This window comes from Notolepis coatsorum, assembly GCF_963971535.1.
Source record: "Notolepis coatsorum genome assembly, chromosome: 4".
NCBI classification, from domain to species: Eukaryota; Metazoa; Chordata; class Actinopteri; order Aulopiformes; family Paralepididae; genus Notolepis; species Notolepis coatsorum.
This window is the reverse complement of record NC_140168.1, coordinates 96,549,745-96,568,016: the sequence shown is the minus strand read 5'-3', so window position 1 is coordinate 96,568,016 and position 18,272 is coordinate 96,549,745.

Sequence of the window (18,272 nt, the reverse complement as noted above, 5' to 3'; positions counted from 1 at the left end):
AATTTTCAATCAATCATTCCAATAATACACAGTTGGATGTGTTAGTTGGTTGGATGCACTTCAAGCTGCTTCCACATGAGGCAACTTCTCTCAATCATTCCAATAATACACAGTTGGATGTGTTAGTTTGGTTGGATGCACTTCAAGCTGCTTCCACATGGAGTTGTGGGAACTACTTTTTCTGGCGGATGGTTTTTTCAATAAATCTTCGATTAATGTGTGTTTATTGTATAGAAATAAGGTTGGATGAATCTGGCAGTTGTATAAAAGCTTTACACCACGTGCAGTCGTGATTTGTGACCAATAAACCATGCCTAGGGGGGTCTAACGACCCTCGGCTGCGCCTCGGGCCTAACAACCACCCCTAGGCATGGTTTATTGGTCACAAACCACTCCTGCGTGTGATGTAATGCTTAAATAATGCATAATGGAGTCTCAACTAAGACTGCCCATTCATAAACACATCTAAAGTGATTTAAGACATCCGTCATGTGACATTAGTATTATTACTGTGCTTTATACAAAGCGCCCTTTTCCTTTAAGGTGTAAATGGCTCAGTCGTAGAACCAAGAATCATGACTCACACATGCACTGGACTCCAGTCCTGGACATAACAGTAACTGAAGGCTAAATACACAGACCCCTTTTCAACACAAAGTCAAGTTTAACACATAGCCCAACAAGGAGCAGTAGAATCTCTAGATAATAATAATATCAACAAGAATAATATGAACACAAATTGCTAGGAGGGAAAAACTATTTAGCATTCAAAACAAATATGACTATTATAGTTGTGATAAAAGGAACACGTTATAATACATTTCCAGAAGATAAATAGTTCAAATTATGTATTTAACCTTTATTTTACCAGGTAGTCACTTGAGATCAACAATCTCTTTTTCGAGCAAGACCTGAAATGTATGGGTCTATTATCAGGCTAAAACACAGCATCAGATATAAGTCTATTATCAGGCTAAAATACAGCATCAGATATGGGTCTATTATCATCTATCAGATAATTTCCCCAATGCTAAAATCTGATACCATATTATTTATCTCTAATGGAGATAAATGTATCATACACTGTCCAATGACCCCAAACTGTCTAAGTCTAAACTGTTCAGTAATAGCGGTGGATCAGATCGGTACTCGATACGGGTGGCTCTGCATGGACATAACTAACCCTAACTCTAACCATAACCATAGACACAACTCTAACCCTAACCATAGACACAGTCGTCCAGAGGGAATAAAGGCTGGTAGTTCTTCTCTGGTAGTTCTTTCTGTATAAATAAGACAATATTTACAGACAATAAGTTAGTAACTGCTGAAAGACTATAGGGGCTTTCCCTATGTGATGTCACACACACACACACACGCGCACACACACACACACACACACAAACACACACAGAATGAAATATTCAGACGGCTCCTCTCCTGCTTATCCCTGAGTGTAGTGACGTTTGCATGAAATGCCGGGAGGACGCTGGCCCGTCCCGCTGGTGCAGACAGACGAATACCCTCAGACTCTCTCACTGTCCTGGCGTGGCTGTAGTAGAGCGATGCGAGGGGGTGCGACCCCGGTAAGAGACTGTCGGCACCGGACAGAAAACGGTCAGCGTCCCACTTCAGACACCAAAGAATGTCGTGGATTTCGACTGGTCATAGAATGCTTAAGGCATACAGAATACACCCAAGATAGGCCTGATGAGTGCGTGTAAATGTCAGACCACAACAGGTTCTCGCCCGGCATTAAAGCAAACAGTAACATGGTCAGACAAGAATCAAGTAATCAAATGAAGCAAGGAGATAAGGCTCTGAATACTCACGATGGTTGGTTTATTTGAAAAAGAAGGTTTACATCCATGGAGGGACTCTCAGTTTGGCAGAGCGTATATCACGGTACAGGTTTGCCAGAGCGAAAAGCAAACAAAAGCAGTGTGTTACGTTATAAGCATAGCGAATAGAGACGTATCATTGGTGCGTTTTAGTTTTGGGAGGATAATTTCTGATTGGGTTGGGCTTTATATGGTCATTTGGAAGACGAAAGATATATGCTTTTGAAGAGGTGCAAACGGGGCCCCTCGCAGGAACACTGCGGCCTTGGTGGTGTAGCTACTTTATCAAGCCTGCGTATGAATTCTGATTATGATGAATGCCTGCAGTGTTTTAACAGTCTTGTAGCGAGCATGACTTCACGACCAACCTTGGTGTCTGGGAGAAATTAGGAGAACTATGAAATTACACTCACAAGTAGGGCTGCAACGATTAGTCGACATAATCGATTATGAAAAATCGTCGACGAGATATTGTTGCGTCGATTAGTCATTAAAAAAAAATATTATAATTTTTTTTCTTTTTTTGCACTACCTATCTTTGTGAAAGTGGCTTCTCAGCTCTGGTCCAGCCAGCTGAAGACTTCTTAGCTTAACATAACAGATCGACAGTAAGTTTGGGGGAACTAATGGGATAACTGGGGATGTTGTTTGGTCCTGACAAGAGTCTCAAAGCAACTCTGAGGTCATGCTCAATGTCCAATCTGTTCCTCTGCTCTGTCTTCAGCTGGACCAGAGCTGAGAAGCCACTTTCACAAAGATAGGTAGTTAAAAAAAAAAAAAAAAAATTATATATATATTTTTTATTTATTTATTTATTTTTAATATAGTTGTTTTTCGATTAGTCGACTAATCGAAAAAATAATCGACAGATTAGTCGACTACCAAAATAGTCATTAGTTGCAGCCCTACCACAAGTGTAACAGAGTATTTTCTGTTTCCCAAATAATAGATTCTTATCAAACTGGTGAACTATACGCCTGTAGCCCCTAAAGCTGCTAAAATACACATTTTGTTCACTGTTTTGTTTCTAGAAGTAGAGCAGGTTGGAAACCCTAAGTATTACTCTCCCCAAAACCAAGACTTCTCCCCAAGCAGAAACAATTTATGAGTAGCGCATACCTACTCCCATTATGGGCGGTAAGTGTGTACACAAAGTTAAAACACAGATATACACATTCTCTCCTCAAGTAGATAATGTTTTTTTTGGGTTATCAATGAATACAATGTGTGTTTAGGGATGCTCGATATTGGCTTTTTTACCGATACCGATATACCAATATTGTCCAACTCTTAATTTCCGATACCGATATCAACCGATACCGATATATGCAGGGTTCCCCCCCCCCCAAAAAACTGAATAATTTCAGGTAATTAACATTACATATCTCTTGTCGTGTAATTAACACAACATTATGCATACTTTGACAATAAATAAAATACTAATTTGTTCTTACTTGCTTGCCTGGGTAAATAAAGGTTAAATAAATGTAAAAAATAATAATAATAATAATTTGAAAACCGATACAGATATTTTCCGATATCAAATTTGTATGCCAATATCGGTAGGCCGATAATATCAAACATACTGTTTACCAATCGTATATTATCGTTTTTTTGTTCCAAGTGTTATTTTTGATTACATCACTAACTAATAAAAGAAAAAAGACTAATTTAATCAGATTAATCACTTTATTCAAATTGAGGATTTAGTTTGAGGATAAAAAAAATATATTATAAAAAGAAATGAGATTTCTTTTTAATTCTTTTATTAAAAACGAAGGTTCGAACGTCTGTTCGAAAAACCCTGACGAAGTTTGAATCACTTTATTCAAATTGAGGATTTAGTTTGAGGATATATAATAATAATTAAAAAAAATTATAATTTAAATTTCTTTTATTTTTTTTATTATTAAAAACGAAGGTTTGGAACTCAAACATGTTCCGTTGTGATGTCACAGTATGACGTCATAATAGAACATTCTAGAACATTTGTGTCACAGTATGATGTCATAATAGAACATTGTAGAACATTTGTGATGTCACAATATGTCATAATAGAACATTCTAGAACATTTGTGATGTCACAGTATGATGTCATAATCAAACATTGTAGTACATTTGTGATGTAAATGGCTGCTTTTTTATATAGCGCTTTTATCCAAAGCGCTTTACAATTTGTTACTCACATTTTACCCATTCACTCACACATTCACACACCGACGGCGGAGGCAACCATGCAAGGTGCCAACCTGCTCATCGGGAGCAATTAGGGGTTAAGTGTCTTGCTCAAGGACACATCGACACGCTGCCCGGGAGGAGCGGGAATCGAACCGGGAACCTCCGGATTGCCAGACGACTGCCCTACCTCATGAGCCACTGTCGATGTCACAGTATGATGTCATAATAGAACATTCTAGAACATTTGTTGATGTGTGAAGGGTAATTTCACATCCCCTCCTCCTCCACCTTCCCTCCTCCTCCTCCTCCTCCTCCTCCTTCCCTCCTCCTCCCCCCCCCCCTCCTCTATTTGTGAGGTCAGGATTTCTGTTTAAATGTGAAGGGTAATTTCACATTCTTAATCCCCACAACAGGGTTGATCGTGAAGTCATGTTATCCTTCTCTCAAAAACTGTTAAAACACTATATCCATTCATTATATTCAGAGCAGGCCAGATAACGCTTGCATCCAAGGCCGCAGCGAGCCCTCCTCAAAAGCCCATTCCATTTGACTCCCTAAATGACCATATAAAGCCAACCCAATCAGAGACGAGCAAGGCGTCTCTATTCCACTGTGTTAAAACACATGACACTTTGCTTTTTGTCACTTTCACTCTGACAGACCTGTGAATATGCACTCTGACAGACTGAAAGTCCGTCCGTATGGGCGTACTGTATTATTTTATTTTCCAATAAACCTGTATTGTATTCATTTAACGTGAGTAATCCGGCTGTCTCTTTCTGCTCCTGTTTGATTATTTCAGAATGCCTAATTCGCAGTGTGACACTGTTTTAGGCTGCTGGATGTCCGTGGAGAACCTGGTGGTTTGCACTCTGATTTAAGGCCAATCTCTTGTCTCTGTATTTCATTTAACCATCCCTGGAGACGTCAAAAATCCACCACATTCTTGGTGTCTGAAGTGAGATCCAGTTTCTTGGGTTTCATCAGTGAAAGATCCAATACCACAGATTCTTGATTCAAGACGGGTGTCTTTTTTTTGCTAAGGTCAACAGCTTTTGATTCTGGCATTTTAGTGGGTATAGGAGCAGAGGAGGTGGTCTCAGGGTCAGGTGTGGTTTGCTTTGGTACCGTTCCATCAGACATTTCCAAACAATCAACATCTTCTAGACATGGAAGACTAGAGTCGAGGTGAAAGAACCTGGCTGTTGACCGGCTGTAGAACAGACCTATCCACATGTGCACAATGAGCTGCACCTGTTCAGTGGTGTCCTGATGGCTGAAATCCCATGCGCCATGCAAGACTCTTGTGACAGTTTTATCCTTCGGGTCATTCGTAAACTTGCTGTCTAGACCGAAATCGTAATTTTCCTTCCATAGCCTTGTGATTTGGACGGACCCGTCTTCTTCAATGAAGGTGCGAGAGCGTCTGAACCTCCTCCTGCGAACAATGTCTTTACTAAGGCTTTCTGTAGCGCTACGACTGCCTTGGCATTTACCCTCGTGAGAGAGATTGGCACGTAGTGCTCTTGTTCCATCGCTGTTCGTGTTGTGGCGAAGATGCTGCAGTCCAGCAGAGCCACTTAAAGGAGAAACCTGGAAGGGTGCACCTGATAAACCCAAAAGTAGAGAGGAAGATGGGGGCAGTGAGTAAGCATGCTCTTTAGTTATCAAAACAACCACCTCCTTGTTTCCCACAAGACCTTTGGGTGAAGGAGATTTAGGGGTCAGAACGTGGCTAGGGGTGGGCTGCCTCAGCAAGGCGTGAAGAACCGACTCTGGTTCGAGACAGTCTTTCGTGAGGTCACATGTCTCCAAACTTGAGTCAAGCTCTCTCTCTCTCTCTGCTGGGTCCGGCTGTTGCGGGACCTGGCCATTAATGGCGCAGAGTGCCAAGTCTGCAAGTAAGGTCAAAGCATCTGTAGGTGGGAAAGTAACACTCAAACTTTCCTTCAGATTCTTCCTGACTGAACTGTTCCTAGTACAAACTTTGCTTTTGGGGTTTTCACCGGTAAAAGAACCTGGTGTGTGAAAATGCAACCACCATTTCTTTTTTATAGATTCTCTGGATACGTTTTGCCGCTTTTTGAGTGTTTTCATCCCACCCCTTCCTGAGATTTGTGAACGGGTACTTTGTAAGGGCTGAGCCGGTTTGTCTGACGTAGTTTGAGGTGTGACCGGGTGCTGTACATTTGAGGAGTCTCTTCTTGCTTGAATATCCCGACTTTGATCTTTCTGTGTCTTATCTGGAAACTCTTTAGGAGTCAAGCATAGGGCCTGAGCCAAAAGTGGATCTAATGTTCGTGTCTTTGAAACATCTGTGGTGTCCTGGTCACCTTCAGTTAAATCCATTTCCAACTTCTCCATGACAATGTCAGCCTTGCTCCTCTTGACTGAAGGTTCCATTCCCTGTACACAAAGTTCAGTACTCTGTGCATGACCTGGTTGTGTCTCATCTGATGGCACATCTTGAAACTGTTTCCTCTTTACCCTTAAGGGAAGAAGGCTCCTTAGTTTACTTAACAGAAGTTTCGTCTTTTTTGTGTCTTGCACTGGAATAGGACCATCAGTATGTTGTTTCTGAATAGGTTCTGGGGCATGAGAGTCTGTGGCATCAGCCCCAGTCATACAGCTGTCTGGAGAAGTTTCCTTAGTGTCTGGCTTTCTAGTCTGTGAAACATCACTACCATCAGACTGTTTACTCTGTCCAGAATTCACCCCGCCGCCTCCATCCATGGTGTCTGTGGTAGCCATCTGTCCGTGTTTCATCTGTAAAACAGGTCTAGAATCCTGTCCCGTCTCCAGAGCTTCCACAGAAACTTCAACCATCATTTTGTCAGGGCAGTGTTCCCAATCTGTAGCTTTTGGTCCATCCTTCAACAACACTATATGCTTAATTGTGTTTTTAGAGCCATGTGGAACCAAGATTCTGCCACATTCGGTGATGACTGGCTTCAAGTCCCATCGCTCAGTCTTCTTTCTCAGCGGGTGGATTTCAGGTTCTACTACAACAACACTTTGCATTGTGTCTGGTTATTTTTCCTTGACTTTAACTCCTGCAGATCTGAGGATCCTTTTACACTTTGATGACAATTGTGCACATTTGCGGCGACGCCTTGGTAATTTCCTCCAATCAAGTTTGTCATTCATCTCTTGATCATCTGAGGACTGGCTGGCCTTTTCGCACTTTTCACTTAAAAAGCTGTAGTCCATCTCTTGATGGTCTGGGGGCTGGCTGGCCTCGTCACAATCTTCACTCAAAGAGCAGTTATCCATCTCTGGATGGTCTGAGGGCTGGCTGGCCTTTTCATGGTTTTCACTCAAAGAGTTCTCAGCATCCACTAATGACTTGGCTTCCGGTAAACTGGAAGTCTGAGCACTCAATTTAGGTGAGATTCTTATACCTTTACGACGTCCCCTTGGCCTTTTCCTCCCATCCATTTTGGGGGTATTACTGATCTCAGAGCACTCTATGGGCTTTTTGGCCTTTTCGCCCTTCTCAGAGTTGACCCCCGGAATTTGTAATTCGGTTGGTGATAAACTGGAAAGATGAACCTCACAATGCCTTGTGACCGGCACAGCACTTTTTATGTGGTGACCACGATCCAAGACTGTCATAGTTTCCTTCGCAGATGTGATGCTGACAATCAACTCTGTTTTAGACAGCCCCATGTCTATGGAGGATCCTCCATACTGCAAGATATGCGCCACATCATTTTGAGGCATAATGTCTGCTTCATTCTGAGCTCCAACACTTGCTATATGACTGTCCACTGATGTATCAGCATGTGTTGGGGATTCCTGGGCTTCCAAACGAGCCTCAAGGCACAGAGTTACAGGCGTGGCCGGTGCCCCCTCGGGAGATGACAGAAAAACATAGACCTCATCATCAGGGTCGTCCCTTCTCTCCTCCTGTCCAGCTTCCAGGAGCTCTGTGGCCCTGGACACAGGCAGCTGGAAGGAGCCAGGCTGGGTCTGGTACGACTTTAAACTCTGCCATGTCCTGCTACTCCACACTGGGGCAGAGTAGAGGTATTTTAGGGCATCAGGTACATCATACTGATCCGGAAAGATGCTGGCTTCCCTTGATGGACTTGCTGCCAGTCCAGGGTTTATCAGAGCAGCATAACTTTGGATGTGCTGCTCAAATATTCCACACAGTTCCCCAGTTTGGTCAGTGCAACCTTTCTCAACTTCACTTTCTGCGTAGTTCAATGCTGGCAGGACCTGAAGAATTTCAGATGAAATGGTAGGCTTTTTCTGTCCAACTTTGGTGTCTCTCTGTATTGCTCTTGAGTCTGGAAACACAAACATGCCTTGTAGAACCTCAGTTGTATTGGACCTAGCATCATCATATGTCAGGAAGTGAGAAGAATGTAACACTATAAGAAAACCACCATCATTCAGCTGTACAGCTAGAGCTAGGTCTTTCGCCATCAGTTCCTGGGTAAGCAGAGCAAGAGATGTGTCCTCCACCTCAGAGGGAACCAATTCATACAGAGTACAGCACATGCCATCCAGAGAGACTTCACCAGAAAACCAGGTTTCAAAGACAGCCTTTGGCACGCACTGTCTCAGATCTACCATGGAAACGACTCGGTTAACTTTCACTACTGCAGGTAGTTTAGCTGGCATTAAGGCCCCTGTTGTAGACTTCAGTCCAACATTGAATAGCTGGGAGCAGATCTGTAGCTGACCCCTCCAGGGTAAATAATGAAGCACTGCTTTTTTCTCCTCGCTTTTCTCTTGAGGTACTAATGGAGTTGCCTTGGTATCCCGATAGGAAAACGACACAATGGCAAATGGACAAGCGTGGCTGGGAGACTCGACTGTTGTATTGCTTCCAACATCAAGGCGCTCATACATGTAGTACTGGGTTCTCTCAAAGGCCAGAAAGGAACTGGTGTTGGCAGATACAGCAGCCAGCTGCTCGGACACATGGCAGTCAAACCCCTCTGAGGGGGCTGTGAGGTTCTGGGTGTAGTTCTCCAGCACATTTTTTACTCTGCCCTTGGTCAGCTTGATGATCGCAATGTAGCCAGTTTTCCCGTGATACCAGCGGTTGATGTCCAGGCAGTCAGAGTACTTGGATACATACACACCTTTCAGTGGATCTCCAAGAGTTGTGCATGTGCTGTTTCCAGTGACCACACCAGTTTCTCCAAGTTGATTTGCCCTGTTTTTATCATCAAACAGTAGAAACCCATAAGATTCCTTGAGATCCTTTTCAGAGTATCCAGCATCTCTTCTCTGCACTCGGAAGTTCTCATACTTTTCCTGCAGGGTGGCATTCTTGATCAAGAAAGCTGATTTATATATGAAAGACTGCTTAGACTCCTCATATAAGTATGCATTCTGAAGAGGACCAAGAATGCTGTCGTGAAATAGGTCAGAACTTTCTGACACATGTACCAAATCACCGTTGCTCGATGCACCACCATTGCCGTTTGCCATGGCTGTGAAAACTTACGAAATCTTTTCCTTCTCCCCTTCTTTACATTCGTAACGTTAGAAAACCGTCGTGTGTTGAAAACATCCCAGGCTATTAGATATTAGAATGTTTAAGTTTCCAACCGTTAAATCTATAAACGTTAGTCAAAGTCAAGCATTCGTGACAGTTTCGGTAGGTAAAATGTTGCGACAACCAGGAAGTTCCACAGTCTTGACAATATCCACGGAAAGATGTCCGATTATAATCTAGTTGTGTTAATACACGTCAACCTAACGGTTTTGTATTTACATCCAGTCACGTATTAGATTAAGGTGTAGCGCCGTCTAACGCATGCTCCTAGTTTCGAAACAGAAAGCGTTCTATTACAGATGTCACAGTATGATGTCATAATCAAACATTCTAGAACATTTGTGATGTCACAGATGATGTCATAATAGAACATTCTAGAACATTGTGTTCTATATATTCTGAGAGAATGAGGAGGTAAAGTAGCGGCTGATCCAGGATCTTACCGACCCATAGCCTTGACGTCTGTATTGTGTAAAATTATGGAAAGGATGATTACTAATAGATTAGTTTACTTTTTAGAAAGTAAGGATCTTTATGTTGGGTATCAGAATGGGTTTAGAAATGGCAGGTCTACAATGGAATCAGTAGCTGTTCTAGACCAGGACATTAGACAGGCTTTTGACAATAAGGAAGTAGTGATAAGTGTATTTTTGGATATTGAGAAGGCGTATGACTCTTTGTGGAAAGAGGGGCTGCTTTTGAAATTGTATGACCTAGGAGTTAGAGGGAGATTGTTTAATTGGATAAAGGATTTTCTATTAGACAGGACGATCCAAGTACGTGTGGGGGGGCAAACCTCAAAAACTGTAAAAATAGAAAATGGCACCCCGCAAGGAAGCGTGATTAGTCCGGTCCTCTTCGATGTGATGATTAATGACATTTTTGGGCAAATTGGAAAAGGATATGGGTTGTCTTTATTTGCGGACGATGGGGCCATATGGAAAAGAGGGAAGAATGTTGAGTATTGTTTAAAGCAGGTACAAAGAGCTCTGGGGGATGTAGAGGAATGGGGAGACAAGTGGGGTTTTAAAATATCCGCCTCTAAGTCTAATTATATGATTTTTGGTTTTAGAAAGAGGGTGCCTAGGGGAAGGCTGGTTATGTATGGATCTCCCTTAGAGAGAGTAAAGGTGTTTAAATTTTTGGGAGTTTGGTTTGACGAAAGATTGAATTGGGCTGTTCATATAGAGAAAATCCTGGCAAAGTGTGAAAGAATAGTGAATGTGCTGAGAAGTTTGGCTGGGAGTGGGTGGGGAGCGGATAGAGAGACCACGTGCATGATATACCAGGCGATGATCAGGTCAACAATTGATTATGGTTGTTATGTGTACGGCTCTGCGGCCAAGTCTAATTTGCGAAAGCTGGATGTGCTTCAGTGCAAGGCTCTGAGAATCTGCTGTGGAGCTTTTAAGACCACCCCTGCCTCAGCACTATTGGTGGAAATGGGGGAGTTGCCCCTAAACCTGAGGAGAGTAAAGTTAGGGCTACAGTACTGGGCAAAATTGAGTGGGACAAGTCTGTCCTTCCCAGCTAGGTGTTTACTTTCAGGAGATGGGGATAAGTATAAACCTTTTTTGGCCAGTATTGATCAGTGGGCCAGGAAGTTGAGATTGCATCAGGGGGGAGTGGCGGAGCACACTCGGTGGCTATCAGTGCCATTTTGGCTAGTGCCTGATCGAGTCATTGAACTTAGGTTCTTGAAGGAGGAGGATAAGGGCGAGATTGTGGAGGAAATAGAGAGGTTCCTTCTGGAATCAGGGGCTCTGGAGGTGTACACTGATGGCTCTGTGGATCCTGAAAGTGGGAGGGCAGGATTTGGGTGGTGGGTGCCTCGGTTAGGGATCGGTAAGGGACAAAGAATATCCGATGGCAGCTCAGTATTTGTGACAGAGTTGCTTGCCATCCTCTGGGCATTGTGGTGGGTGGAGGAAGTGGGACCAAGCCAGGTGATTATATGCTCTGACTCGGCTGCTGCACTGATGGCTCTGAGTGCAGGTGGGTCTAAAGCTCGCCCTGATCTCATTCAGGAAATAATGTTGGTTTTATATAGGATTGCGAAGGCAGGCTGGTCAGTGGAGTTTTGTTGGGTCCCGAGGCACGCTGGGATTGCGGGGAATGAGATGGCTGACTCCCTTGCCAAACAGAGCCTGGGAAGGGAGGAAGAGATAGGCATTTCAATGGGAAGAGTAGAACTCAGAGATAAGATAAAGAAAGGAGTTGAGGCTGAGTGGCAGGATGAGTGGGAAAGGGGGACCAAGGGAAGGCACTATTTCTCTCTGCAGCCTCGGGTCAAGATCAAGGTGGAGGGATATGGGTCAAGGAGTGATAGGGTGAAGATGTGTAGACTGAGGCTGGGGCACTGTGGGTTGAACAGTAGCTTGTGCATTGTGGGCAAACATCCAGATGGGGTGTGTGAATGTGGAGAGACTGAAACTGTCGGGCATGTCTTCCTAAAATGTGAAAGGTATAGGAAAGAGAGGGAAATCTTTTATAAAAGTCTGGAAGAGCTGGGAGTGTCTTCCTTCTCTCTTAAATCATTCTTTGGCATGGATAATGAGAACCACCAGTTGATCACAGAGGCAGTGCTGACATTTCTGCATGCTTCAGAGTTGTACCAGAGGATATAGCGTTAGGGTATGTATTAGTATTGGACAGGCAAGAGGAGCAGAGAAGAAGGAGAAAGTGTGAGTTGAAGAGGCCTAAAGATGGAACACCACTAGTGTAGTATAAGAAATGAGGAGGGAAGAAATACGCCAAGAAAGAAGAAGAAGAAGAAGAAGAAGAAGAAGAAGAAGAGATCATCAAAAGAAGTGTGGAGGGCAGTAATACGCCACGATGTGTCTACTCTGCCGGAAATTCAAAAGAAGAAGAAGAAGAAGAAGGCAGTGCTGACATTTCTGAGGCAGTGCTGACATTTCTGCACGCGTCAGAGTTGTACCAGAGGATATAGCGTTATTGTATTTATTAGTATTGGACAGGCAAGAGGAGCAGAGAAGAAGGAGATAGAGTCGATAGTAATGTGTTTTGAAGATGAGAAGAAGAGGGTAAACAATCAGAGGCCTAACTATGGCACACGACTAGCGTAGTATAAGAACTGAGGAGGGCAGTAATACGCCTGCGGGAAATTCAAAAGAAGAAAGAAGAAGAAGAGCTCATCAAAAGAACTGCGGAGGGCAGTAATACGCCACGATGCGTCTACACTGCCGGAAATTCTAAAGAAGAAGAAGGAGAGGAGGGTAGAGGAGACCCGGATGATTTGGTGAGGGAGAGGATGCAGGAGAACTGGGCAGGTCACTTGCAAATATACACAGATGGGTCCATGGAGCCTAGTAGTAAAAGGGTGGGGTTCGCAATCCACATTCCCGCTCTGCGGGTCACCCAGAGCAGACGGCTGTCAAATGGGGTGTCAGTTTTTACATCAGAGGTAGTGGCATTATTATGGGCAGTAAACTGGGTAGAAGAGGTGAGGCCGCAGCAGGTGGTTATCTGCTCGGACTCGATGGCTGCATTGATGGCGCTGCAGGGTGGGAGGTCACGGGTTAGGCCGGATCTCATCTGTGAACTGCTAACTGCGCTCTATAGAGCAGAACGGGCAGGAATTGAAGTGGGGTTCATTTGGGTTCCAGCCCATAGGGGGGTGAAGGGCAACAAGGCTGTGGATTTGGCAGCCAAAGAGGCCCTGAGGAGGGAGGAGGTGGATGTAGGCGTAGCCTTGGGGGTATCAGAATACCGCAGTGAAATAAAGGCGGAGGTTACCAGAAGGTGGCAGAAGGAATGGGAGGGAGAAAAGAGAGGAAGGTTTTATTACAGCTTGCAGAATAGTGCTAGGGGAGGGAATGTCACCCTGGGGAACAACAGAAGAGAGCAGGTGATAATGACAAGGCTGAGGTTTGGACACTGTGGACTAGCGGGGGGACTGGCCCGCATTGGGAAGCATGAAAATGGACTGTGTGAATGTGGGGCAGAGGAAACTGTGCAACATGTGTTTATGGAATGTGCCAAATACGCATCAGAGAGGAGGGTGCTGTTCACTGCAGTACTGGATCCAGGGCTGCCTTGCGTCTCACTGAGGAGTATATTAGGACCTGAGGAACAGCAAAGGGCAGTGGTGAAAGCTGTCATGGAATTTCTTGTGGACACAGGCCTACATCCTAAGGTGTAAGGCCACAGAATTGTTGGGGGGTAGGACAGGAGTGAGTTAATTTCTTTGTTGTGGTTAGGTTTAGGTTTAAGTTTATTAGGTAGGATAGGGAGGTGAGGTTAGGGCTGTGTAGTGTTTGTTTATCCTGGGTTTATGTTTTGATTTTGATTTTTGTTTGTTTTGTTATTATTTTCTTTTATTTGCCGGAATCTTGCCTTATTGGCCCAGCGACAGGAGGTGGCGGTATGCGCCTTTCTGTCGTTGCGACCCGACATTAAAGAAGAAGAAGAAGATCGAACAGTTAGGCAGCAATACGCCGGAAGGTGTCTAGACTGCCGGAAATCACAAGAAGAAGAAGAAGATCTCATTGTGCATCTTGAGACAGGATAGATGTCTATCCTACAACACATAGACTGAAACCTGCATTTCTCAAACAAGGTGCCTTGCCTACCGTTTTGCTGTGGAAAGGTGAGTGTCCACAACTGCTAGCTAGCTGTTCTACTTGAATACTGAATGTTAATATTGAATCAGACAATATTGAATACTGAATGTTAATATCAGACCATATTGTATGACAGTGAAGTTATTGAATCTTTTTGTAGTGTCTCTTTTCGGTGTTGCACTTTTTAGACAGTCCCTGGCTGCGCACTTGCCTCACAGCCGACTGCACAAAGAGATCAATATTATTAAATGTACAGCTCCGAGAACGGCTCGTTTAGGTGAAAATAAGGTTGTAGCTCATTGTCTACCTTACTACGATAGGAAAGAGGTGTCCTTTGTGTTTATTTCGCTTAAAAAACGAAGGTTCGAACGTCCGTTCGAAGAACCCTGACGAAGATTGAATCCCAAAAACAGGCTTCGGGGACAGCCTTACCAAACATATTATTTATATTATTCAAATGGAACTCAAACATGTTCCGTTGTGATGTCACAGTATGATGTCATAATAGTACATTCTAGAACATTTGTGATGTCACAGTATCTCATAATAGACATTCTAGAACATTTGTGGTGTCACAGTATGATGTCACAATAGAACACTCTAGAACATTTGTGATGTCACAGTATGATGTCATAATAGAACATTCTAGCACATTTGTGATGTCAGAGTATGATGTCATAATAGAACATTCTAGAACATTTGTGATGTCACAGTATCTCATAATAGAACATTCTAGAACATTTGTGATATCACAGTATGATGTCACAATAGAACATTCTAGAACATTTGTGATGTCACAGTATAATGTCATAATAGAACATTCTAGCACATTTGTGATGTCACAGATGATGTCATAATAGAACATTCTAGAACATTTGTGATGTCACAGTATGATGTCATAATAGAACATTCTAGAACATTTGTGGTCTATATATATTCAACAATTCAGTTGTGATGTCACAGTATGATGTCATAATCAAACATTCTAGAACATTTGTGTTCTATATATATTCAACAATTCGCCTAAGAAGTTCTCATGACCGTTTTGCTGTGGAAAGGCCATGCCGTATGTTCGTGGGGGGAGGCTGTTGTTTGGAGAGGAAGACAGAAGTGCGGCCTGTTCATGTGGGAGGATGGATTGGGAGAGATGCGCCGAGTGGCGGCGTCTGCGTCCGTCGGAACTGTGCAGCGAAGACATGCGTGGGAGCAGTAGTCGGTGGTGGGGTGCGGAAGAAGTGGCTGTGAGAGATCAGGAACAGCGAAGGCCTTGCGATTGGTGGCCCCGGCCTGTGAGCGGCTACCCAGGGTATTGGGAGGATCGTGATGGAAGTAAATGGTGTGAGAAGGGCGAGGAAGATAGCGAAAGGGAACAGGCAGATATGGAGCTAACGACCGATAACGGAGAGGGAAGTGAGAAGGAGGCCTCGGAGATAGTGGAAGACAAAGGGAAGGAGTCGGATGGTGTAAAGAAGAAGAAGAAGGAAGAGGAAGAACGGGAGAGGGAGGAGGAGGGGTGGGATACGGTGAGGAAGAAGAGGAAGAAGCGGACGGAGAGGAACGACAGCGATGGGGATAGTGAGAGTAGGGGGGAGGAGAGGGGGGGAGAAGGGGGGAAGAGGAAGAAAGGGGGGGACGATAGCTCAAGTGGTCCGGGAGACGAGGGTGCAGGAAAAGATGTGGCAAAAGCGGAAGTGATCCATATAGTGGTCAGGCTTGAGGGGGAGAGGGATGAGAGGAAAGTAGGTAGGCTCGAGTGGCCCAAACTCATTGCCGAGCAATTAGGAGAGGTAAAGTACGTGAACGTTTTGTGGGATGGGAATCTGGCCGTAGGGTGTGGTAGTGAGGGGCAGGTGGAGGTGGCTAGGAAGATGCAGAGCATTGGGGGGGTGGGTATAAGTAAGGTGGCGAGAGTAGGGGAGAAGAGGGGGGGGGGGATGTAAGGGGGTGATAGTTGGGGTACCGGTCGAGGTTACAGTAGAGCAGCTGGTGGAAGAGCTAAAGGAGGACAGGCGTAATGGCATAGTTAAGAGTGCAGCAAGGATGAAGAGGGGAGCGGAGAGGGCAGTGACGGGGACGGTAGTGATTACGTTTGAGGGTGGGGTTGTTCCTAGCGAGGTATTAGTAGGGCGTAGGATGTATAGGGTTAGGGAATTTGTTCATAATCCTCTTAGGTGCTATAGGTGCCAGGGGTTTGGCCATATAGCTACCACGTGTATGAAGGGGATGAGGTGCGCTAGGTGTGGCGGGGAACATGAATATGGGAAATGTGGAGAGGGAGTGAAGCCGAGGTGCTGTAGTTGTGGTGGGGAGCACAGTGTAGCGTTTCGGGGGTGCGAGGTGATGATGAAGCAGGTCACGGATCGGAGAGAGAGAAGGGAGGGTAAGTTGACGTATGCTGGGGCGGTTAGCAGGGCAGGACAGGGGAGCCAAGAAAGGGTGCAGGGGGTTGAAGGAGGGCATTTGGCAGTGAGGGTAGAGCAGGTGGAAAGAGACAGGGGAAGGGAGGAGAAATTAGGTATTGTGGCCTTCGTGGCAGGGGTAGTTACTGGTATGGCAGAGGTTACGGGTAGAACAGAGATGGTGAAGATGATTGTTAGGATAGCGGTTCAACATCTGGGATTGGAAGGTCTGGACTGGAGGGAGGTGTGTGAAGAGTTGGCTGAGGGGGCTGCGAGGGACAGGGCTGCGAGGGACAAAGCGGCCCAGGATAAGATAGCAGGGGGCAAGGAGGGTCCCGCGGAGGGGGGCTCAGACAGGAAGTAGCAGCAGTAGAGGCACTCCAATGGACAATGTAGTTGATGACGGGGTCCAGTAGAAGAAGAAAAAGAAGGTGAAGAAGGAGAAGAAGGAGAAGAAGAAGAGCCCATAAAAAGAATTGCGGAGGGCAGTAATACGCCTCGATGCGTCTACTCTGCCGGAAATTCAAATAAGAAGAAGAAGAAGGCCTAGGGAGGGTAGAGTTCTCAGGAAGCAAGAAGTAGAAGAGAGAGCTCAAGATTGAGGAGTGGCGATGAGATGGAGGGTTCCCCCTCTTGGGGGGGCCCTCCAAGAGAGGAGATGATGTTTGTATTGTGATTGTATGACAAGAGGAGCAGAGAAGAAGGAGACAGAGACGATAGAAATGTGTTTTGAAGATGAGAAGAAGAAGAAGAGGAGTGTAAACTTTCTCAAGTGTGGGCGAAGCAAGAATTGTGGAGGGCAGTAATACGCCACGATGCGTCTACACTGCCGGAAATTCAAATAAGAAGAAGAAGAAGAAGAAGAAGGCCTAGGGAGAGGACGAGGTCTCCCCTGGGAGAGTACGTTTGCTGTGGAACGGTGGCCAAGCCTTGCCCACCGTCTTGCTGTGGCAAAGGGAAGGAGTCGGATGGTGTAAAGAAGAAGAAGAAGGAAGAGGAAGAACGGCAAATGGAGCTACGAATTTCCAGAACGACCGATATTCGCGATCAGTGGAAGGGCAAGGGGTCGGAGTACAGTGGGGAGGAGAGGGAGAAAGAAGAGAGGGAGGAGGAGGGGTGGGAAACGGTGGGGAAGAAGAGGAAGAAGCGGACGGAGAGGAACGACAGCGATGGGGATAGCCAGGGCAAGGGTGAGAGTAGGGGGGAGGAGAGGGGGGGAGAAGGGGGGAAGAGGAAGAAAGGGGGGGACGATAGCTCAAGTGGGCCGGGAGACGAGGGTGCTGGAAAAGATGTGGCAAAAGCGGAAGTGATCCATATAGTGGTCAGGCTTGAGGGGGAGAGGGGTGAGAGGAAAGTAGGTAGGCTCGAGTGGCCCAAACTCATTGCCGAGCGATTAGGAGAGGTAAAGTACGTGAACGTTTTGTGGGATGGGAATCTGGCCGTAGGGTGTGGTAGTGAGGGGCAGGTGGAGGTGGCTAGGAAGATGCGGAGCATTGGGGGGGTGGGTATAAGTAAGGTGGCGAGAGTAGGGGAGAAGAGGGGGGGGGGATGTAAGGGGGTGATAGCTGGGGTACCGGTCGAGGTTACAGTAGAGCAGCTGGTGGAAGAGCTAATGGAGAACGGGCGTAATGGCATAGTTAAGAGTGCAGAAAGGATGAAGAGGGGAGCAGAGAGGGCAGTGACGGGGACGGTAGTGATTACGTTTGAGGGTGGGGTTGTTCCTAGGGAGGTGTTTGTAGGGCGTAGGATGTAT